We start from the raw sequence: 23883 nt of genomic DNA, 5'->3' as shown, positions 1-23883 counted from the left end.
AATTGCCGCGCGCCCCCTCCTTTCCTTCAATTCTTTCGTTTTAATAGCTTCTCCCACATTTCCGCTTGATCACAATTAAATGTAATCCATTGATCTCCCTTGGATGTGGTCTCTCTTTCTCTTTTTCTTTGCAGCCCTCTAGCCCTTTCCATGACATTTGTACAGCCATTTTAGTGCTCAAAAGTTCGGGTCCCCATTGACTTCAATGGGGTTCGGGGTCAAGTTTGGGTCAAGTTCGGGTCCCGAACTAGAACTTTTTTGTGAAGTTTGTCAGGTGAACATCAGAAATAAAGTAAAGAAAAAAAAAGTTTAAAAAAGTGTTTTTAATAAGATTAATAAAGTAATAAAATTAATAAAGTAAAAAAAGAAAGAAAAAAGAAATGCTCCTTTCCCCTTATTTTATCATACAAAACAGAAAACAACAACAACACACACATATTAGGTATCGCCGCGACCGTATAACCGGCTCTATAAATATATCACATGATCCACCCTGTCCGATAAATACCATTAAAAAAAATTATAACAACGGTGTAAAAAAAAGCTATTTTTGTCGCCTTATATCACAAAAAGCGCAACACCAAGTGATCAAAAAGGCGTATGCCCCCCAAAATAGTACCAATCTAACCATCACATCATCCTTAAAAAAATGAGCCCCAATCGCCCAAAAAATAAAAATAAAAAATGGCTCAGAATATGGAGACACTAAAACATCATTTTTTTTGTTTCAAAAATGCTGGTATCGTGTAAAATTAAAGTAAATAAAAAAAGTTGACATATTAGGTATCGCCGCGTCCGTAACAACCTGCTCTATAAAGGTGAATGTGGTAATTTTTTTAAATAAAAACTGTGTAAAAAAAGCCATTTTTTGTCACCTTACATCACAAAAAGTGTAATAGCAAGCGATGAAAAAGTAATACGCACCCCAAAATAGTGCCAATTAAACCATCATCTCATCCAACAAAAATCATTCCCTACCTAAGATAATCGCCCAAAAACTGAAAAAATTATAGCTCTCAGACTATGGAGACACTAAAACATGATATTTTTTTGTTTAAAAAATGAAATCATTGTGTAAAACTTACATAAAAAGAAAAGTAGACATATTAGGTATCAACGCGTCCGCAAGAACCTGCTCTATTAAAATATCACATGACCTAACCCCTCAGATGAAGACCGTAAAAAAAAATCAAAAATTGCTTTTTTTTACACCGTTTTAATTTTAGTCACCTTACATCACAAAAAGTTTAATAGCAAGCGATCAAAAAGTCAAATGCACCCCAAAATAGTGCCAATCAAACCGTCATCTCATCCCGAAATAAATGAGCCCTACACAAGACAGTCGACCAAAAAATAAATAAAACTACGGCCTTTAGAATGTGGAGACACTAAAAAAATCATTTTTATTTCAAAAATGCTTTGTTATGTAAAACTTAAACAAACAACCAAAAAAAGTAGTTATATTCGGTATTGTCGCATCCATGACAACCTGCTCTATAAAAATACCACATTATCTAACCTGTCAGATGAATGTTGTAAATAACAATAAATAAAAACGGTGCCAAAACAGCTATTTCTTGTTACCTTGCCTCAGAAAAAGTGTAATATAGAGCAACCAAAAATCATATGTACCCTAAAATAGTATCAACAAAACTACCACCTTATCCCGTAGTTTCGAAAATCGGGTCACTTTTTGGAGTTTCTACTCTAGGGGTGCATCAGGGGGGCTTCAAATGCAACATGGTGTCAAAAAAACAGTCCAGCAAAATCTGCCTTCCAAAAACCGTATGGCATTCCTTTCCTTCTGTGCCCTGCCGTGTGCCCGTACAGCAGTTTACGACCACATATGGGGTGTTTCTGTAAACTACAGAATCAGGGCCATAAATATTGAGTTTTGTTTGGCTGTTACCCTTGCTTTGTAACTGGAAAATATGGATTCAAATAGAAAATCTGCCAAAAAAGTGAAATTTTGAAATTTTATCTCTATTTTCCATTAATTCTTGTGGAACACCTAAAGGGTTAAAGTTTGTAAAATCTGTTTTGAATACCTTGAGGGGTGTAGTTTATAAAATGGGTTAATTTTTGCGTGGTTTCTATTATGTAAGCCTCACAAAGTGACTTCAGACCTGAACTGGTCCTGAAAAAGTGGGTTTAAGATTTGCCTCTAAACTTCTAAGCCTTGTAATGTCCCCAAAAAATAAAATGGCATTCACAAAATTATCCAAACATGAAGTAGACATATGGGTAATGTAAACTAATAACTATTTTGGAGGTATTACTATCTATTATAAAAGTAGAGAAATTGAAGTTTGGAAATTTGCTAATTTTTAAAAATTTTGGGTAAATTTGGAATTTTTTTTATAAATAAAAATAAAAAATTTTACTCCATTTTACTAGTGTCATAAAGTACAATATGTGACGAGAAAACAATCTCAGAATGGCCTGGATAAGTAAAAGTGTTTTAAAGTTATCACCACATAAAAAGTGACACATGTCAGATTTGCAAAAAATGTCCTTGTCCTTAAGGTGAAAAATTGCCCGGTCCTTAAGGGGTTAAAGGGAACCTGTCAGCGGGAAAAACCACGCCAAACCACCAGCAGTACCTTCAAGTAGCCGGCAACTTCACAAAAAAGTTCAAGTTTGGGACCCGAACTTGACTCCAACTTGACCTCGAACCCAAACCCCATTGAAGTCAATGGGGACCTGAACTTTTGAGCACTAAAATGGCAGTAAAAATGTCATGGAAAGGGCTAGAAGGCTGCAAATGGCATCAACATGTGGTTAAGAGCATGGCAAGTGCTCTGAAAACAAACGTGGATAGAGAAATGACTTTAAATAACATAAAATATGTAAAAATAAAAAATAATATTCTTCATCTAGGAGGACGAGGTCCATATGGAGTAGGAGGTTGAGGAGGCAGTGGATGTGGCAGTGTAGGTGGAAGCGGCGGTGGAGGAGGTAGCCTACACTGCTTTTTGGTTTTAAATGTATTTTTATTTTTTAAATTAGGGTACACCCCAAAACATTGGGAAATATAACCTGTGATAACCCCCTCCATTCGTGGTAAACACAAGTTCAGACAATACACTAGCTGCAGAATAGGCCAGCACCTTTCGAAGCGTAAAGGGCAAGCTTAGGACATATGCCTAATTTAAAGACCTAGAAGTTGCAGGGGGCAGACCCATCAGTCAGTTCGTGTAGGCATGTGCAAACATACTGCTCCACCATGTCGCATGTCCCCGTGATGTTCACAATCCAATTGGATATCTGCTATATCAACTTTCAATTTTATTTTCTGCGCCTACCATGTTGATCACGGTTAGCGGCGAATCAGGGTTCCACGCCGGAGAGGAAGCGTGAGAAAGAGAGACCACATCCAAGGGAGATCAATGGATGAAATTTAAGTGTAATCGAGCAGAAATGTGGGAGAAGCTATTAAAACAGAAGAATTGAAGGAAAGGAGGGGGCGCGCTGCAATTACCCATTCCCAACTCGGGGAGGTAGTGACGGACGATAAATAACAATACAGGACTCTTAAGATGCCCTGCTATTGGAATGATTAATGAAAAATTATAGGGAATGTCACTGAGGTGATCGAGATAAAAAGTGGGACAAATTATTGAAGCACAAATGTGGGACAAGTTGTTACATTTTAAGCATTGAATGAAAGGAGGGCGCGCGCATCAATTAAAGAAGAATTTTTGAAATTTAATTCCCTGTCACCTATGCATAGCAGGGGTTTGTATATGGCAAAATTGGTAAAATGTCACCCAAGAATGTAACAGACAAATTAGTGAAATGTTTTTACCTGTCTTCTAGGTATAGCAGGGGTATATCACATCCTAAAAATTGGAGAATTTCACCTTAGAATGTAACAGACAAATTAATGAATTTTGTTTACCTGTCTACTAGGTATAGCAGTGGTATATCACACCCAGATATTGGTGAATTTCATCTGAAAATGTAACAGACAAATTTGTGAAATGTTTTTACCTGTCTACTAGGTACAGCCGGGGTATATCACACCCAAAAATTGGTGAATTTCACCCGAATATGTAACAGACAAATTAATGAAATGTTACCTGTCTACTAGGTACAGCCGGGGTATATCACACCCAAAAATTGGTGAATTTCACCCAAATATGTGTCACAGATGATGTTGCAGATAGCTGGAAGTTATGGATAAACATCCAACTGGCTTGATCCCAAACTAAGGAGCATAAAGGTGACCCCTAAATAACCTTAAGAGCTCACCCTGACTGCTAAGCACATACAAGGGTCTAAGAGGTAGACGATTGCATGCCCTCGTACCTAGACTGTCTGACACCTGAAAACCCTATAATAGTGAGGGGACACGACCACCGGCTCCCTGCACTTAATACGGAGGGAGTCAGGGTCACCTTGAATAAAGCCGGCAAGGAAACACAATACATGAAAGGACTTATCTGAACAAGCAGCAATAGAAGTCTCCAGCAGTGAACACTTTCAATCCAGGAAGTAGTATAAACCGCAAAGTGAGGCAGTATGGGAGGGAATATAAAGGAAAGAGGATTAGTCTAAATAGGTGACACCTCGGAGAAGGAAATGAGATGACAAAGTGAAACCAAAACAAAGAACATTATGCAAGAGGTAGAAAAGGACGTCTGTCAGACCTTCTCACAGAAGTGGGGGTGACAGTACCCCTCCCTCTACGGGTGGACTCCCAGAACCCACCTTCTCAGGATGAGACCTATGGAAAGCCTTGATGAGACGAGTGGCCTTAATGTCCGCCACTGGGACCCACATCCTCTCCTCAGGACCATAACCCTCCCAATGAACAAGGTATTGGAGAGAACCACGGATAATGCGAGAATCCACAATCCTAAAGACCTGGAATTCAAGATTACAATCAACAAAAATCGGAGGAGGAGGCAAAGAGGAGGGTACAGTGGGTTGGACATAAGGTTTTAATAGGGACCTATGAAAAACATTATGGATCTTCCAAGTCTGAGGAAGATCAAGACGGAAGGCAACGGGATTGATGACGGACAAGATCGTGTAAGGCCCAATAAACTTAGGACCCAACTTCCAGGAGGGAACCTTCAGTTTGATATTCTTTGTAGACAACCACACCAGATCACCCACATTCAGGTCCGGACCAGGCACACGTCTCTTATCCGCCACACGCTTATATCTCTCACTCATCCTCTTCAGATTACCCTGAATCTTTTGCCAAATAAATGACAAAGACGAGGAAAATCTCTCCTCACCAGGTAAATCAGAAGACCCCTCTCCAGAGAATGTCCCAAACTGTGGATGAAACCCATATGCACCAAAAAATGGTGACTTATCAGAGGACTCCTGGCAACGGTTATATAAAGCAAACTCAGCAAGGGACAAAAAAGAATACCAATCCCCCTGATTCTCTGCCACAAAACAGCGCAGATATGTCTCCAGATTCTGATTGACGCGTTCGGTCTGACCATTCGACTGCGGGTGAAAAGCAGAAGAAAATGACAACTGAATCCCCAAGCGAGAACAGAAGGCCTTCCAGAATCTGGAAACAAATTGCGTGCCCCTATCAGAAACAATGTCTGAAGGAATGCCATGCAATTTAACAATGTGATCAACAAACGCTTGCGCCAACGTCTTAGCATTGGGTAACCAAGGAAAGGGAATGAAATGCGCCATTTTGCTAAAACGATCGACTACCACCAGAATCACAGTCTTCCCCGAGGAACGAGGTAGGTCCGTAATGAAGTCCATGGACAGATGCGTCCAAGGACGGGAAGGAATGGGTAACGGGAGGAGAGAACCTGATGGCCGTGAATGAGGAACCTTGGCACGAGCGCAGGTCTCGCAGGCTGCCACAAAACCCTCAACCATCTTACGAAGAGCCGGCCACCAGAATCTCCGAGCAATGAGATCTACTGTGGCTCTACTCCCTGGGTGCCCAGCAAGGACAGTATCGTGTGCTCCTTAAAAACCTTGTGTCGTAAAGCGAGAGGCACAAACAACCTCCCAGGAGGACAAAGATCAGGAGCCTCTGCCTGGGATGCCTGAACCTCTGCCTCAAAATCAGGATAAATAGCAGAGACGACCACCCCTTCAGCCAAAATGGGACCCGGGTCTTCAAAGTTCCCCCCTCCCGGAAAACAACGTGACAGGGCATCCGCCTTCACATTTTTAACCCCAGGGCGGAATGTGACAACAAAATTAAACCTAGAAAATAATAAAGACCATCTGGCCTGTCTCGGGTTCAGACGCTTGGCTGATTCCAAGTAGGCCAGATTCTTATGGTCGGTAAACACGGTAATAGGGTGTCTGGCTCCCTCTAGCCAATGGCGGTATTTCCTCAAAAGCTAATTTGATGGCCAACAATTCCCTATCTCCCACATCGTAATTTCTCTCTGCGGAGGAGAGTTTCCTTGAGAAAAAGGCACACGGTCGCCATTTGGCAGGAGAGGGACCGTGAGATAGACCGCACCGACGCCCACCTCAGAAGCGTCCACCTCAACAATAAAAGGTAGAGAGTAGGGATGAGCGAACCCGAACTGTATAGTTCGGGTTCGTACCGAATTTTGGGGTGTCCGTGACACGGACCCGAACCCAAACATTTTCGTAAAAGTCCGGGTTCGGGTTCGGTATTCGGCGCTTTCTTGGTGCTTTTTGAAAGGCTGCAAAGCAGCCAATCAACAAGCGTCATACTACTTGCCTCAAGAGGCCATCACATCCATGCCTACTATTGGCATGGCTGTGATTGGCCAGTGCAGCATGTGACCCAGCCTCTATTTAAGCTGGAGTCACGTAGCGAATCGCACGTCACTCTGCTCTGATCAGTGTAGGGAGAGGATGCAGCTGCTGCTGTTAGGGCGAGATTAGGCAGGGATTTATTTACTGAAGTGATCGATATACAGCTGTGTATCATACAACCTCTGCTATTCAATTGCTCACTGTTTTAAGGCTCCCCAAAGCGTTTTTCGGTCACTTTTTTCTGGGGTGATCGGCGGCCATTTTGTGTCTTGTGGTGCGCCAGCGCAAGCTGCCACAAGTCCATTTTTAACCATCAATAGTGGCTTGGCTTGGCTGTGCTTGTTTTTTTATTGAGGGGTAAAATAAAATTGCCAAAATAGCAGTACCCTAAATCTGGTGTTTCAGCTGTGGCTAGCCAATTGTAATACTGTCTGCTGTCTGCCGAAGCACAGTTTTTGTTCTGGGTTGAAATACAATTCCCAACTTAGCAATTCCCTAAATTAGTGGTTTCTGCTCTATCAGGCCAAGTTTAAATCTATCCATAAAAGGGTATATTAGAATAAAGGTGCGGATAGGGTCATCCTCAATAACTTCAGACGCTACCGTGCATTTCCAAGTCTAATTCTGTCCGTAAAAGGGATACCTGTCATCCAGCGCCTAAATACTAGGCCTACAATTTATATTCAGCTAAATCTGTCGTTACTGCTGTGCCTGTATTAGTGTAATACGGTACCTAAATAGATAGCCAGATAGTGTTAGGTGCCTGTAAAAAAAAGGCCTGAATTTGAATTCAATACATTGGGCCAAATAATTTTTTTCTTATTGTGGTGAACTGTAACAATGAGGAAAACATCTAGTAAGGGACGCGGACGCGGACATTGTCGTGGTGGTGTTAGTGGACCCTCTGGTGCTGGGAGAGGACGTGGCCGTTCTGCCACAGCCACACGTCCTAGTGAACCAACTACCCCAGGTCCCAGTAGCAGCCAGAATTTACAGCGATATTTGGTGGGGCCCAATGCCGTTCTAAGGATGCTAAGGCCTGAGCAGGTACAGGCATTAGTCAATTGGGTGGCCGACAGTGGATCCAGCACGTTCACATTATCTCCCACCCAGTCTTCTGCAAAAAGCGCACAGATGGCGCATGAAAACCAAGCCCATCAGTCTGTCACATCACCCCCATGCATATCAGGGAAACTGTCTGAGCCTCAAGTTATGCAGCAGTCTCTTATGCTGTTTGAAGACTCTGCTGGCAGGGTTTCCCGAGGGCATCCACCTAGCCTTTCCCCAGGGGTGGAAGAGATAGAATGCACTAACGCACAACCACTTATGTTTCCTGATGAGGACATGGGAATACCACCTCAGCACGTCTCTGATGATGACGAAACACAGGTGCCAACTGCTGCGTCTTTCTGCAGTGTGCAGACTGAACAGGAGGTCAGGGAGGAAGACTGGGTGGAAGACGATGCAGGGGACGATGAGGTCCTAGACCCCACATGGAATGAAGGCCGTGCCACTGACTTTCAGAATTCGGAGGAAGAGGCAGTGATGAGACCGAGCCAACAGCGTAGCAAAAGAGGGAGCAGTGGGCAAAAGCAGAACACCCGCCGCCAAGAGAGTCCGTCTGCTACTGGCCACCGCCATCTGGGACCGAGCACCCCAAAGGCAGCTTCAAGGAGTTCCCTGGCGTGGCAGTTCTTCAAACAATGTGCTGACGACAATACCCGAGTGGTTTGCACGCTGTGCCATCAGAGCCTGAATCGAGGCATTAACGTTCTGAACCTTAGCACAACCTGCATGACCAGGCACCTGCATGCAAAGCATGAACTGCAGTGGAGTAAACACCTTAAAAACAAGGAACTCACTCAGGCTCCCCCTGCTACCTCTTCTGCTGCTGCCGCCGCCTCGGCCTCTTCCTCTGCCTCTGGAGGAACGTTGGCACCTGCCGCCCAGCAAACAGTGGATGTACCACCAACACTACCACCTCCGTGACCAAGCATCTCAACCATGTCACACGGCAGCGTTCAGCTCTCCATCTCACAAACATTTGAGAGAAAGCGTAAATTCCCACCTAGCCACCCTCGATCCCTGGGACTGAATGCCAGCATTTCTAAACTACTGGCCTATGAAATGCTGTCATTCAGGCTGGTCGACACAGACAGCATCAAACAGCTCATGTAGCTTGCTGTCCCACAGTATGTTGTTCCCAGCCGCCACTACTTCTCCAAGAGAGCCGTGCCTTCCCTGCACAACCAAGTATCCGATAAAATCAAGTGTGCACTGCGCAATGCCATCTGTGGCAAGGTGCACCTAACCACAGATATGTGGACCAGTAAGCACGGCCAGGGACGCTATATCTCCCTAACTGCACACTGGGTAAATGTAGTGGCGGCTGGGCCCCAGGGGAAGAGCTGTTTGGCGCACGTCCTTCCGCCGCCAAGGATCGCAGGGCAACATTCTTTGCCTCCTGTTGCCTCCTCCTCCTACTCGGCTTCCTCCTCCTCTTCTTCCACCTGCTCATCCAGTCAGCCACACACCTTCACCAACAACTTCAGCACAGCCCGGGGTAAACGTCAGCAGGCCATTCTGAAACTCATATGTTTGGGGGACAGGCCCCACACCGCACAGGAGTTGTGGCGGGGTATAGAACAACAGACCGATGAGTGGTTGCTGCCGGTGAGCCTCAAGCCCGGCCTGGTGGTGTGCGATAATGGGCGAAATCTCGTTTCAGCTCTGGGACTAGCCGGTTTGACGCACATCCCTTGCCTGGCGCATGTGCTGAATTTGGTGGTGCAGAAGTTCATTCACAACTACCCCGACATGTCAGAGCTGCTGCATAAAGTGCGGGCCGTCTGTACGTGCTTCCGGCGTTCACATCCTGCCGCTGCTCGCCTGTCTGTGCTACAGCGTAACTTCGGCCTTCCCACTCACCGCCTCATATGCGACGTGCCCACCAGTTGGAAGTCCACCTTGCACATGCTGGACAGACTGTGCGAGCAGCAGCAGGCCATAGTGGAGTTTCAGCTGCAGCACGCACGGGTCAGTCGCACTGCGGAACAGCACCACTTCACCACCAATGACTGGGCCTCCATGCGAGACCTGTGTGCCCTGTTGCGCTGTTTTGAGTACTCCACCAACATGGCCAGTGGCGATGACGCCGTTATCAGCGTTACAATACCACTTCTATGTCTCCTTGAGAAAACACTTAGGGTGATGATGGAAGAGGAGGTGGCCCAGGAGGAGGAGGAGGAGGAGGAGGAAGAGGGGTCATTTTTAGCACTTTCAGGCCAGTGACTCAGAGGGAGGTTTTTTGCAACAGCAGAGGCCAGGTACAAATGTGGCCAGACAGGGCCCACTATTGGAGGATGAGGAGGACGAGGATGAGGAGGAGGTGGAGGAGGATGAGGATGAAGCATGTTCACAGCGGGGTGGCACCCAACGCAGCTCGGGCCCATCACTGGTGCGTGGCTGGGGGGAAACGCAGGACGATGACGATACGCCTCCCACAGAGGACAGCTTGTCCTTACCTCTGGGCAGCCTGGCACACATGAGCGACTACATGCTGCAGTGCCTGTGCAACGACAGAAGAGTTGCCCACATTTTAACGTGTGCGGACTACTGGGTTGCCACCCTGCTGGATCCCTGGTACAAAGACAATGTGCCCACCTTACTTCCTGCACTGGAGCGTGATAGGAAGATGCGCGAGTACAAGCGCACGTTGGTAGACGCGCTACTGAGAGCATTCCCAAATGTCACAGGGGAACAAGTGGAAGCCCAAGGCGAAGGCAGAGGAGGAGCAAGAGGTCGCCAACGCAGCTGTGTCACGGCCAGCTCCTCTGAGGGCAGGGTTAGCATGGCAGAGATGTGGAAAAGTTTTGTCACCACGCCACAGCTAACTGCACCACCACCTGATACGGAACGTGTTAGCAGAAGGCAACATTTCACTAACATGGTGGAACAGTACCTGTGCACACCCCTCCACGTACTGACTGATGGTTCGGCCCCATTCAACTTCTGGGTCTCCAAATTGTCCACGTGGCCAGAGCTAGCCTTTTATGCCTTGGAGGTGCTGGCCTGCCCGGCGGCCAGCGATTTGTCTGAACATGCATTCAGCACGGCAGGGGGCGTCATTACAGACAAACGCAGCCGCCTGTCTACAGCCAATGTGGACAAGCTGACGTTCATAAAAATGAACCAAGCATGGATCCCACAGGACCTGTCCATCCCTTGGGCAGATTAGACATTTATAACTACCTCCCCTTAACCATATATTATTGTACTCCAGGGCACTTCCTCATTCAATCCTTTTTTTATTTTCATTTTACCATTATATTGCGGGGCAACCCAAAGTTGAATGAACCTCTCTTCTGTCTGGGTGCCGGGGCCTAAAAATATCTGACAGTGGCCTGTTCCAGTGTTGGGTGACATGAAGCCTGATTCTCTGCTATGACATGAAGCCTGATTCTCTGCTATGGGACCTCTCTCCTCTGTCTGGGTGCCGGGGCCTAAAAATATCTGACAATGGCCTGTTCCAGTGGTGGGTGACATGAAGCCTGATTCTCTGCTATGACATGAAGCCTGATTCTCTGCTATGGGACCTCTCTCCTCTGTCTGGGTGCCGGGGCCTAAAAATATCTGACAATGGCCTGTTCCAGTGGTGGGTGATATGAAGCCTGATTCTCTGCTATGACATGAAGCCTGATTCTCTGCTATGGGACCTCTCTCCTCTGTCTGGGTGCCGGGGCCTAAATATCTGACAATGGCCTGTTCCAGTGGTGGGTGACATGAAGCCTGATTCTCTTCTATGACATGAAGCCTGATTCTCTGCTATGACTTGAATCCTGATTCTCTGCTATGACATGAAGCCTGATTCTCTGCTATGGGACCTCTCTCCTCTGTCTGGGTGCCGGGGCCTAAAAATATCTGACAGTGGCCTGTTCCAGTGGTGGGTGACATGAAGCCTGATTCTCTGCTATGACATGAAGACTGATTCTCTGCTGAGTCGCTGACATGAAGCCTGAATCTCTGTTATGGGACCTCTCTCCTCTATCTGGGTGACGGGGCCTAAATTATATGACAATGGACTGTTCCAATGTTGGGTGACGTGAAGCATGATTCTCTGCTATGACATGAAGACTGATTCTCTGCTGACATGAAGCCAGATTCTATGTTATGGGAACTCTCTCCTCTGTCTTGGTGCCGGGGCCTAAAAATATCTGACAGTGGACTGTTCCAGTGGTGGGTGACGTGAAGCCTGATTCTCTGCTATGACATGAAGCCTGATTCTCTGCTATGACATGAAGGCTGATTCTCTGCTGACATGAAGCCAGATTCTATGTTATGGGACCTCTCTCCTCTGTCTGGGTGCCGGGGCCTAAATTATATGACAATGGACTGTTCCAATGTTGGGTGACGTGAATCATGATTCTCTGCTATGACATGAAGACGGATTCTCTGCTGACATGAAGCCAGATTCTCTGCTATTGGACCTCTCTCCTCTGCCTGGGCCTAAATATCTGACAATGGACTGTTCCAGTGGTGGGTGACGTGAAGCCTGATTCTCTGCTATGACATGAAGCCTGATTTTCTGCTATGACATGAAGACTGATTCTCTGCTGACATGAAGCCAGATTCTCTGTTATGGGACCTCTCTCCTCTGCCTGGGTGCCGGGGCCTAAATATCTGACAATGGACTGTTACAGTTTTGGGTGACGTGAAGCCTGATTCTCTGCTATGACATGAAGACTGATTCTCTGCTGACATGAAGCCTGATTCTCTGCTATGGGACCTCTCTCCAATTGATATTGGTTAATTTTTATTTATTTTATTTTTATTTTTATTCATTTCCCTATCCAGATTTGTTTGCAGGGGATTTAACTACATTTTGCTGCCTTTTGCAGCCCTCTAGCCCTTTCCTGGGCTGTTTTGCAGCCTTTTTAGTGCCGAAAAGTTCGGGTCCCCATTGACTTCAATGGGGTTCGGGACGAAGTTCGGGTCGGGTTCGGATCCCGAACCCGAACATTTCCGGGAAGTTCGGCCGAACTTCTCGAACCCGAACATCCAGGTGTTCGCTCAACTCTAGTTGGGTCCCCTGTGGGGGGAGGTAAATTGTACAAGGTTTCATAAAAAAGCTTAAACTGTTCAGCAATAGCCTCTGAGGAGTAAAGCTGTTGGCCCTGAGGAGTTTTGATAGAAGGTACATGTCTAGCTAACTTTCTGCGTTTAATGCGTTGCATCATGAACTTAGAGGCCTTGTTGCCATGAGCAAAGAACTTGTGTTGGGAGGATAGATAGTATTTAGCGGCTTTAGCATTTAGAAGATTTTTGAGCTCTGTTCTAAGAGCGGTGAGGTCTGATAAGTGTTGAACTGCGAGAGATCTCTTATGGAGGGACTCCAATACGTGAATCTGATCCAGAAGAGAGGAGAGATGTTTGTCTGCTTGTTTCTTTAGAAAGGAACATTTGCTAATGAAGTGGCCTCTTAAAAAACTTTGTGGGAAATCCCAGAGGATCTGGGGGGAAATATCTGGGTTCTTATTGAGGGAAAAGTATTCCTCTATAAGGGATTTTAAGTGTTTTTTAAGGCCATCGTTGCTCAGCACGGACTCATTAAGTCTCCAAATAAGAGTCCTACCTGGTTCAGAAGACGGACGTATTGTACAGAAGATAGGGGAGTGATCTGATATGGTGATGTTACCAATTTTTGCATCCGAGAAAAGAGGAATTTGGTCTTTCGGAACGAATATGTAGTTTATCCTGCTATAGGAGTGACCTGGAGCGGAATAAAAGGAATAGTCAGTGCAATTTGGATTGAGGCAACGCCATATATCTATAAGTCCTAGGTCATATAGTCTGGAATTCAGCTTTCTAAGAGATTTAGCAGAGAAAGAATATTTCTTGGAAGATGTATCAACGAGTGGCTGTAAAGCGACGTTGAAGTCACCTGCCAAGACAAGGGTTCCCTCCTGCAAGTCCTGCACCAGGCTCAAAAGGGACAGTAGCCAGTCAATCTGGTCAGTGTTGGGGGCATAAATATTGACAAATGTGTACATCCTACGACCAATAAAACCCTTTAGGATGATGTATCTGCCATCCTGGACTTGTGTGTGCAGAGTAAGTGAATGGAACATTTCTCTGGAATCCTATACTCACTCCTCTAGAGGCCGCACCCCCTGCCCCACAGTGGTACCAATTTGGGTATTTGGAGAATGAAAGATCAGGGTAGCTACCATGCTTATAGTGGGTTTCCTGTAAGAATAAGACAGAGCATCTTTCCTTGCAAAGGAGGGAAAAAATTTGGGATCTTTTAGATGGAGATCTAAGGCCCTTTACATTAAAGGATGCTAATTTGAGGTCATTCATGACTAGATGATTGGGATGTATTGGCGGCACCTAGAGAAGCGAGTATACCGCCATCACCTAACGTATATTGCTGCGACTGATATCCAAGCGTTCCATAAGTGTAAAAACATAAGAGAAAAACATAAACATTAATAAAACAGTAAGGCGGCGGTGGAGAGTCAAATTGCCGCTTTAAAAACAACATGAAGCTTAATGGCTTCTTCAGAGAGGGGGGGAAAGTGGGGTTAACCCAAATACATGATCCTGCTAGTATTGGGATTAAATAAGGCTTTTGAATATGTACTCCGGATAGGGGGGGGGGGGGGGGGGGGGGGGGGGTGTAGAAGGAAAAAAGTATGGTGAAGGAAGAAAATGAGAGAGATGATGGAAGGAGGACTTAGAGGAGAATGGAGACAGAGACAATGCTTATAGTATGCCAACAATAATAGAGAGAGAGAGCTATGACGAAGATCCAGTTATCCTCCTCGGGGTCAGGTTGCCACTGCGATGTTTCATGCGCTGTCGCTTAGGAGTAGAAGTCTTCTCCCAGGGGGTCAGCTTCGGAAGATCTGGTAATACGGAGATCTCAGACACTGCGTCCCAGCTTGCTAGGTCCATTGAAGGAATGTCCATAGAGGAAAATGCGTCCTGTAGATCCATATAGGTAGATATCTTGATCTGTTTTCCTGCGTACTTGAAGGACAGACTGAAGGGAAAGGTCCATCTGTATAAGATATTCTAGCTGCGCAGGTGGTCTGTGAGAGGTTTCAGGATTTTCCTCTTATTTAAGGTAACAGGAGAAAGGTCTTGGAATATCTTAATAGAAGAATCGCCAAAAGAGATGGCATTTGAGGCTCTGGCTGCATTGAAGATTTTTTCTTTGTCTGCATAATTTAAAAATCGGCAGATAATGTCCCTGGGAGGCTCTGTATCTTTTGGCTTCTGTCTGAGGGCTCTGTGAGCTCTTTCTATAATCATGTCAGACAAGTCGCCATTTCCCAGGAGGGTTGCAGCTATTTGTTTAATGGTGGATATAAGGTCATCATTAGGCACAGTCTCTGGTATGCCTCTGAATCGGAGGTTGTTCCTCCTGCCCCGATTTTCTTGATCCTCCATGGCTGCGTGCAGGTGATTTATATGCTGCTGGCAGGAGGAGAGGCATTGAGAAACAGCGGCGCTATGTTCCAGGGTGGCCTGATGGATATTTTCCAGCGACCCTGTGACCTATGTGATGAATCTCCTGTGTAAGTACTGAGATTTCTTGTTTAAGAGGTGAGAGGGCTTCAGCTAGGGCTTGTTTGATGAAACGCCTAGACACGGGCAGTGAGCGGGAGCTTACAGACTCACCACCATCGCTTTCTCCCTCAGACATGCCTCCATCAGCGTCTGCTTCAGAGCGCTCTTCTGCCGGCGCCATCTTAGATTCTCTAGCTGCAGGCGTAGCGGTCTGTTTCTTCAGATATTTCGCCATTCCCATTCCTGGATTAGGGCCTTTCGGGATCACAACATGGTCTGTGGTCTTTTGTCCTCCGATTTTCACCATTTTGGAGTACAACAGCTAACGTAGGCAAGTCCCTTTAGCAAGAGATTAAGCGGAGCTCAGCAGAGCATGTCCTCACAGCTCAGACGTTGGCTCCGCCCCCAAAATAGGTGTTTTTTTATTAACAGAATAGAACAGCCGTATCTAACGCATGTATCTCACACTGACAGATGCAGCAAAGGCTGCAAAAATTTTTTTTTTGCCCAAAATAGGTATTTTTTTAGTAGCAGAATAGAACAGCAGTATCTAAACGCGTGTATCTCACAATGACAAATGCTGCAAAGGCTGCAATATTAAGTACTTTGCCCAAAATAGGTGTTTTTTTAAACCCAGAATAATATTGCTGTATTTCAAGCTTGTATCTCATACTGACAGATGCACACAAGGCTGCAAATTTCGTTTGGTGTTTATTTAATAACAGAATAGAACACCAGTATCTAACGCGTGTATCTCACAATGACAGATGCAGCAAAGGCTGCAATATTAAATACTTTGCCCAAAATTTGTGTTTTTTTTAATAACAGAATATGACAGCAGTATATGACGCTTGAATTTCACACTAACAGATGCAGCAAGGGCCTTAAAATTTAGTATTTGGCCCAAAAAGGGTGTTTTTTTAAATAACAGAATAGAACAGCAGTATCTAACGCATGTATCTCACACTGACAGATGCAGACAAGGCCACAAATTTAGTATTTGGCCCAAAATGGGTGTTTTTTTTATAGCAGAATAGAACAGCAGTATCTAACGCGTGTATCTCACAATGACAGATGCAGCAAAGGCTGCAATATTAAGTACTTTGCTCAAAATAGGTCTTTTTTTAATAAGAGAATAGAACAGCAGTATGTAACGTGTGTATCTCACACTGACAGATGTAGACAAGGCCGCAAATTTACTATTTGGCCCAGAATGGGTGTTTTTTTTTAAATAACAAAATAGAACAGCAGTATCTAACACATACACTCACCTAAAGAATTATTAGGAACACCATACTAATACGGTGTTGGACCCCCTTTTGCCTTCAGAACTGCCTTAATTCTACGTGGCCTTGATTCAACAAGGTGCTGATAGCATTCTTTAGAAATGTTGGCCCATATTGATAGGATAGCATCTTGCAGTTGATGGAGATTTGAGGGATGCACATCCAGGGCACGAAGCACCCGTTCCACCACATCCCAAAGATGCTCTATTGAGTTGAGATCTGGTGACTGTAGGGGCCATTTTAGTACAGTGAACTCATTGTCATGTTCAAGAAACCAATTTGAAATGATTCGAGCTTTGTGACATGGTGCATTATCCTGCTGGAAGTAGCCATCAGAGGATGGATACATGTTCTCATTCTGTTTACGCCAAATTCGGACTCTACCATTTGAATGTCTCAACAGAAATCGAGACTCATCAGACCAGGCAACATTTTTCCAGTCTTCAACAGTCCAATTTTGGTGAGCTCGTGGAAATTGTAGCCTCTTTTTCCTATCTGTAGTGGAGATGAGTGTTACCCGGTGGGGTCTTCTGCTGTTGTAGCCCATCTGCCTCAAGGTTGTGCGTGTTGTGGCTTCACAAATGCTTTGCTGCATACCTCAGTTGTAACGAGTGGTTATTTCAGTCAACGTTGCTCTTCTATCAGCTTGAATCAGTCAGCCCATTTTCCTCTGACCTCTAGCATCCACAAGGCATTTTTGCCCACAGGACTGCCGCATACTGGATGTTTTTCCCTTTTCACACCATTCTTTGTAAACCCTAGAAATGGTTGTGCGTGAAAATCCCAGTAACTGAGCAGATTGTGAAATACTCAGACTGGCCCGTCTGGCACCAACAACCATGCCACGCTCAAAATTGCTTAAATCACCTTTCTTTCCCATTCTGACATTCAGTTTGGAGTTCAGGAGATTGTCTTGACCAGGACCACACCACTAAATGCATTGAAGAAACTGCCATGTGATTGGTTGAATAGATAATTGCATTAATGAGAAATAGAACAGGTGTTCCTAATAATTCTTTAGGTGAGTGTATATCTCACACTGACAGATGCAGCAAAGGCTGCCAAATCAAGTTTTGTGCCCAAAATAGGTGCTTTTTTAATAGCAGAATAGAACAGCAGTATCTAAAGCATGTATCTCACAATGACAGACAGATGCAGCAAAGGCTGCAAAATGATTTTTTTTGGCCCAAAATTAGTGTTTTTTTAATAATAGAATAGAACACCAGTATCTAACGCGTGTATCTCACAATGACAGATGCAGACAAGGCAGCAAATTTAGTATTTGGCCCAAAATGGGTGATTTTTTAAAATAACAGAATAGAACAGCAGTATCTAACGCATGTCTCTCCTCCTGACAGATGCAGCAAAGTCTGCTAAATGAAGTTTTCTGCCCAAAATAGGTGTTTTTTTAATAGCGGAATAGAACAGCAGTATCTAACGTGTGTATCTCACAATGACAGATGCTGCAAAGGCTGCAATGTTAAGTACTTTGCCCTAAATGGGTGTTTTTTTAAACCCAGATTATTATTGCTGTATTTCAAGCTTGTATCCCATACTGACAGATGCAGTCATGGCCGCAAATTTCGTTTTTTGCCCAAAATGGGTCTTTTTTTTAATAACAGAATAGAACACCAGTATCTAACGCATGTATTTCACAATGACAGATGCAGCAAAGGCTGCAATGTTAAGTACTTTGCTCAAAATATGTCTTTTTTTTAATGACAGAATACAACACCAGTATCTAACGTGTGTATCTCACACTGACAGATGCAGACAAGGCCACAACTTTACGATTTGGCCCAAAATTTGTGTTTTTTTTTATAACAGAATAGAACAGCAGTATCTAACGCATATATCTCACACTGACAGATGCAGCAAAGGCTGCCAAATCAAGTTTTGTGCCCAAAATAGGTGTTTTTTTAATAGCAGAATAGAACAACAGTATCTAAAGCATGTATCTCACACTGACAGATGCAGCAAAGGCTGCAAATTTTGTTTTTTGCCCAAAATAGGTGTTTTTTTTTAATAGCAGAATAGAACTGCAGTATCTAACATGTGTATCTCACAATGACAGATGCAGCAACTGCTGCAAAATGAAGTTTTTTTTAACCCAAAAATAGGTGTTTTTTTAATAGCAGAATAGAACAACAGTATCTAAAGCATGTATCTCACACTGACAGATGCAGCAAAGGCTGCAAATTTTGTTTTTTGCCCAAAATAGGTGTTTTTTTTAATAGCAGAATAGAACACCAGTATCTAACGCATGTATCTCACACTAACAGATGCAGCAAAGGCTGCAATATTAAGTACTTTGCCCAAAATGGGTGTTTCTTTAAACCCAGAATATTATTGCTGTATTTCAAGCTTGTATCTCATACTGACAGATGAAAACATGGCCGCAAATTTAGTTTTTTGCCCAAAATGTTTTTTTTTTTTTTAATAACAGAATAGAACACCAGTATCTAACGCATGTATCTCACACTAACAAATGCAGCAAAGGCTGCAAAATTAAGTTTTTTGCCCAAAATAGGTGTTTTTTTAATAGCAGAATAGAACAGCAGTATCTAACGCGTGTATCTCACAATGACAGATGCTGCAAAGGCTGCAATATTAAGTACTTTGCCCAAAATTTGTGTTTTTTTAATAGCAGAATATGACAGCAGTATATAACGCTTGAATTTTACACTGACAGATGCAGCAAGGGCTGTAAAATTTTGTATTTTGCCCAAAAAGGGTGTTTTTTTAAAACCCAGAAAATTATTGCTGTACTTCTAGCTTAAATTGCACACTGACTAATGCTGCAAAGGCCACAGATGTATGGTCTTTCCAAAAATTGCTGATTTTTTAAAACCCAGAATATAATTGCAGTATTTCAAGCTTGTATTTCTATTTGACTGTCACAAATGCACATATGCTGTGCTGGTGCACAGATCTGGGTAGATCTGGGTAGATCGCTGAGTTAACAAGCACTTCTAATTAAAGATTCTGTCCTATTCTCTCCCTCACAGCAGCAGCATCCTATCCCTACACTAATCAGAGCAGAGTGCAATGCAGTGCTACGTGACACCAGCTTATATAGAGGCTGGGTCACATGCTGCACTGGCCAATCCCAGCCATGCCATTAGTAGGCATGGCTGTGATGGCTTCTAAGGGCACACGAGTTAAACACTTGTTGATTGGCTGCTCTGCAGCCTTTCAAAAAGCGCCATTAACTCGCCGAACACCGAACCTGAATCCAAACCTTTACTGAAATATTCAGGTTCTGGTTCGGGGTCCAAAAATCCTAAAGTTCGGTATGAACCTGAACTTCACAGTTCGGGTTCGCTCAATCTTAATTATAATATATAATATAGTAATCAGTTTAATGAGCTATCTTTTTATTCCCTTTGTACAATTTTAAAGGATGTACAAAAGAACAATAAACGTATGTTCCATGTAAAAAAACTGTATATCTTTGTCACACAAAAAAGAATTACACATATTACAAATAGTACCCATCAAATTAATCCCCCCCCCCCCCCCCCTCCATGGAAGGAAGGAGAAGGAGACACCCTTAGCATATTTTAACACCTATTTTCTTGCTCCATAAACTTCACCCAAAGTCTCCAAATCTTAACAAAATTTGAATATGACTTTTATTATCATACAACACCTTAATGAGGTTCATTATTATTTACCATAGGTATTACTTCATGTATGTTTTTAGGATATAGAATGCGTCCCATAGGTAAAAAAACACAACAACTTGTAAGTTATTATATTTGATTATAAATTATATCCCCCAGCAAATCCGTTTTTTGTCTTCTTTCAAGTTAAGGAACTGCAGACATTGATGAATAATCTTCCCTGGGTCTGTTGGACTGTCTTCCGCACAGCTGTACACAATTAGCAGTATGTGCATATTAATCAAGGAGCGTGAATTGCAATCAATCTGGAGGAAGCTTTCTTAGTGTTGCAAGCTGTGAATTATGTTATCTGTGTATATGAATTATTTTAGTGTTTGAGAATTAAAATTGTGTTTACCTAGGTTTTATTACATAACAGGTAAAAGAACTATAAATGACATACTAGATCACGATGTACTTAACTGGCACTCATTCTGCGAATGTGTACAGTACAGTATATTTTTAATGAAGACGGACTTCATACATCAGCCATAGTCCAGCTGTAGCGCATTACATGACAGCTACATTTTCCCAGATAACTGGATAATTGCCACAGAGCAGCAGTCACTCTTGCAGATCTCATAGGCAAAGGTAAATGGTGCCAGAGTGTCTTTGGTTGGCAGCATTTTCATTTCCTGGTGGCTAAATGGTTAATATTGTTGTGTTGCACTGCTGGCATCCTGGATTCACATCTAACCAAGTGCAACAACTGCATGGAGTTTGTATGTTCTCCCCATGTTTGCATGAGTTTCCTCAGATTCTCCGGTCTTCTCCCACACTCCTAAAATCTGATGGGTATTTTGCCCCCTATAAAAATTGCTTTTATGCTTGTGTATCTGAAATTGAACTAAATTAGATTATGAGCTCTGATGGCGGCAGGGACTGAAGGGAGACAAGGTCTACAGTGCTGTGGAATAACTTGGCGCTACATAAGCAGTGCAAAATAGATAAAACAAATAATTGGTTGGTTCGAAAAAAAAAGGGGTTATTGGTCATAGAAGAGAACTCAGTCAATAGACACCCGTTTCATATGCCCTTTTATGAAAATTATAGAGAAGAGGGTCCTCCCTTTAAAACTCTTATATCTAACAGATCAGAGATGCTTTGTAAGAGTGTCACACTGTCCGTGTATTAATTGAAAGTAGCAGCCTTTGCACGTGAAAAGTCTAGGCAGAGACTGTGTCTTCTTTGACCTCAAGTGGTCAAAACAACAAGCAGATAGGAGGTGCTATCAGCTTCCAGAGGAAAGGAGTTATCTCTGATGACATAACCTCTTGAAGGTCTGCAAAGTAGATTTGCATTGGGACACAAGGCTTCTATAGTTCTATATTATGGACCAATATGCACATTGTGCATCACTGTATTCTGCTTCTATGAGTGAGTATGGGCAACGTGTATGGGAACACTTTTGTTATGTGGCATACGATGGAGTATTCCCTATTTATGTTTTCTAGCAGAAAACATTTCTATAAAGAGGTATATGTAGTTAAAGTATGGGGTGTGTCTGTGGGAAGTTCTGCCCATTCTCCCAGAATCGCACTTGTGAGGTCAGACACTGACTTTGGCTGAGAGGGGCTGGCTCACAATATCTATTGTAGTTCATCCCAAAGGTGTTTGAGGTCAGGGCTCTGTGCAGGCCACTCAAATTCTTCCACACCAAACTTACCTAAACATGCCATTATGGACTTTGATTTGTGCACTTGGGCACAGTCCTGTCTAAACAGAAAATGACCATCCTCAAACTGTTTTCGCAAAGTTGGTGTTACGTTGGCGGCCCATTTGCCGCTGCTCTGATACTATGAGTGGACATGGTTGCTGCTCAACACACCCTGTGTCTGTTGAACTGTGCCACATTCTTCAGTTTTTCAAGGGGTAACCCTCCTTTGGTTCTGTGTGCAGCTCCTTCTAATGTGTTAATCAGATTTTTATATATATATATATATATATATATATATATAGTCGTGGCCAAAAGTTTTTGAGAATTACATAAATATTGGAAATTGGAAAAGTTGCTGCTTAAGTTTTTATAATAGCAATTTGCATATACTCCAGAATGTTATGAAGAGTGATCAGATGCATTGCAAAGTCCTTCTTTGCCATGAAAATTAACTTAATCCCAAAAAAACCTTTCCACTGCATAACATTGCTGTCATTAAAGGACCTGCTGAGATCATTTCAGTAATTGTCTTGTTAACTCAGGTGAGAATGTTGACGAGCACAAGGCTGGAGATCATTATGTCAGGCTGATTGGGTTAAAATGGCAGACTTGACATGTTAAAAGGAGGGTGATGCTTGAAATCATTGTTCTTCCATTGTTAACCATGGTGACCTGCAAAGAAACGCGTGCAGCCATCATTGCGTTGCATAAAAATGGCTTCACAGGCAAGGATATTGTGGCTGCTAAGATTGCACCTCAATCAACAATTTATAGGATCATCAAGAACTTCAAGGAAAGAGGTTCAATTCTTGTTAAGAAGGCTTCAGGGCCTCCAAGAAAGTCCAGCAAGCGCCAGGATCGTCTCCTAAAGAGGATTCAGCTGCGGGATCGGAGTGCCACCAGTGCAGAGCTTACTCAGGAATGGCAGCAGGCAGGTGTGAGCGCATCTGCACGCACAGTGAGGCGAAGACTTTTGGAAGATGGCCTGGTGTCAAGAAGGGCAGCAAAGAAGCCACTTCTCTCCAAAAAAACATCAGGGACAGATTGATCTTCTGCAGAAAGTTTGGTGAATGGACTGCTGAGGACTGGGGCAAAGTCATATTCTCCGATGAAGTCTCTTTCCGATTGTTTGGGGCATCTGGAAAAAGGCTTGTCCGGAGAAGAAAAGGTGAGCGCTACCATCAGTCCTGTGTCATGCCAACAGTAAAGCATCCTGAGACCATTCATGTGTGGGGTTGCTTCTCATCCAAGGGAGTGGGCTCACTCACAATTTTGCCCAAAAACACAGCCATGAATAAAGAATGTTACCAAAACACACTCTTCAGCAACTTCTTCCAACAATCCAACAACAGTTTGGTAAAGAATAATGCATTTTCCAGCACAATGGAGCACCGTGCCATAAGGCAAAAGTGATAACTAAGTGGCTCAGGGACCAAAACGTTGACATTTTGGGTCCATGGCCTGGAAACTCCCCAGATCTTAATCCCATTGAGAACTTGTGGTCAATACTCAAGAGGGCGGCTGGACAAACAAAAACCCACTAATTCTGACAAACTCCAAGAAGTGATTATGAAAGAATGGGTTGCTATCAGTCAGGAATTGGCCCAGAAGTTGATTGAGAGCATGCTCAGTCAAATTGCAGAGGTCCTGAAAAAGAAGGGCCAACACTGCAAATACTGACTCTTTGCATAAATGTCATGTAATTGTCGATAAAAGCCTTTGAAACGTATGAAGTGCGTGTAATTATTTTTCACTACATCACAGAAACAACTGAAACAAAGATCTAAAAGCAGTTTAGCAGCAAACTTTGTGAAAACGAATATTTGTGTCATTCTCAAAACTTTTGGCCACGACTGTATATATATATATATATATATATATATATACTGTGCTGTTTGTCTCACTCACTCCCTGAACAACAGATTTACTAGCTTGCTAGATCCTGCAAAGGTGCTATAATCTGCTTGTC

The sequence above is a fragment of the Bufo bufo genome, chromosome 5 (assembly GCF_905171765.1).
Source record: "Bufo bufo chromosome 5, aBufBuf1.1, whole genome shotgun sequence".
NCBI lineage: Eukaryota > Metazoa > Chordata > Amphibia > Anura > Bufonidae > Bufo > Bufo bufo.
This window is presented reverse-complemented; position numbering follows the sequence as displayed.